We start from the raw sequence: 2,122 nt of genomic DNA on the forward strand, positions 1-2,122 counted from the left end.
ATTGTGTAAACACTGCTGCCAACTAGTGCTTTAAAAATATATAACTGCTGTCTGAGTGCACTCTTTTGTACCTACCTACCTGCTTTTAAACAAAGGATACCATCAGTGTAAATTGACAAATACACAATATAAAGACAATGCAATAGCACTTACATTGAATGTAAAATGAGCAGTAAAATATTCTCTGGCAAATTTCAAAGTTAATCCAATTTTCCCTCCCCCTGTATCATGTGACAGAATTCTACCAGCCAATCGGAATTGAAGGGACGCCATCTTGGATGATGTCATTTAAAGGAACCTTCATTCTGTGTTTAGCCGTCAGAAGAAGAGGATGCTCCGGGTCGGATGTCTTGAAGATGGACCCGCTCCATGCCGGATGGATGAAGATAGAAGATGCCGTCTGGATGAAGACTTCTGCCCTTCTGGAGGACCACTTCGCCCGGCTTGGATGAAGACTTCTCCCGGCTTTGTTGAGGACTTTGGCCCGGTTGGGTGAAGACGTCTCATGGTAGGGTGATCTTTAGGGGGTTAGTGTTAGGTTTTTTTAATGGGGGATTTGGTGGGTTTTAGAGTAGGGTTGGTTGTGTGGGTGGTGGGTTTTAATGTTGGGGGGGGATTTGTCATTTTTGTTTCAGGTAAAAGAGCTGATTACTTTGGGGCAATGCCCCGCAAAAGGCCCTTTTAAGGGCTATTTGTAATTTAGTGTAGGGTAGGACTTTTTTTATTTTGGGGGGGCTTTTTTTATTTCCTTAGGGGGATTAGATTAGGTGTAATTAGTTTAAAAATCTTGTAATTTGTTTATTATTTTCTGTAATTTAGTGTTTGTATTTTTTTGTACTTTAGATAATTTTATTTAATTGTAATTAATTGTATTTAATTTAGGTAATTCATTTAATTGTAGTGTAGTGTTAGGTGTAATTGTAATTTAGGTTAGGTTTTATTTTACAGGTAAATTTGTATTTATTTTAACTAGGTAGCTATTAAATAGTTATTAACTATTTAGTAACTATTCTACCTAGTTAAAATAAATACAAAGTTGCCTGTAAAATAAAAATAAACCCTAAGGTAGATACAATGTAACTATTAGTTATATTGTAGCTATCTTAGGGTTTATTTTATAGGTAAGTATTTAGTTTTAAATAGAAATTATTTAGTGAATTGTAGTAATTTTATTTAGATTTATTTAAATTATATTTAAGTTAGGGGGGGTTAGGGTTAGACTTAGGTTTAGGGGTTAATAACTTTATTATAGTGGCGGCGCCGTTGGGGGCGGCAGATTAGGGGTTAATAAATGTAGGTAGGTGGCGGCGATGTTAGGGCCGGCAGATTAGGGATTAATAATATTTAAATAGTGTTTGTGATGCGGCAGTGCGGCGGTTTAGGGGTTAATATATTTATTATAGTGGCGGCGATGTCCGGTTCGGCAGGTTAGGGGTTAAAAAAATGATTTTAGTGTTTGCGGTGTGGGAGGGCCTCGGTTTAGGGGTTAATAGGTAGTTTATGGGTGTTAGTGTACTTTTTAGCGCTTTAGTTAAGAGTTTTATGCTACAGCGTTGTATTGTAAAACTCTTAACTACTGACATTTAAATGCGGTACCAGGCTTGACAGGAGAGGGTCTACCGCTCACTTTTGGTCAGACTCGTAATACTGGCGCTATGCAAGTCCCATTGAAAATATAGGATACGCAATTGACGTAAGTGGATTTGCGGTATTTCCGAGTCTGGCCAAAAAAGTGAGCAGTACACCTGTACCTGCAAGACTCGTAATACCAGCGGATGTTAAAAAGCAGCGTTGGGACTGGCCAATGCTGCTTTTTAAGCCTAACGCAAAGCTAGTAAGATAGCCGATAATTTCTATGTAAGTTGTTATTAGACTAATACGTTACTTAAAGGAACACTCAATGGCATAAATTCAATAATATTAGTATGTGAAATAAATATGTTGCTGTAACATTGAAAGTAAAAAACTGCAGAATTCATGAAGCCCTGTCCCCATCACATCTGCTACTTGTGAGTCACTCTCCATTATAATTAATGAAGCACCATCCATCTTGGAATTGTTCACTTCTCCATTGCTAGCGTTTAATATGCAAGATATGCACTGGGGCACCTCACACAAATAT

Source organism: Bombina bombina, chromosome 12 (genome assembly GCF_027579735.1).
Source record: "Bombina bombina isolate aBomBom1 chromosome 12, aBomBom1.pri, whole genome shotgun sequence".
NCBI lineage: Eukaryota > Metazoa > Chordata > Amphibia > Anura > Bombinatoridae > Bombina > Bombina bombina.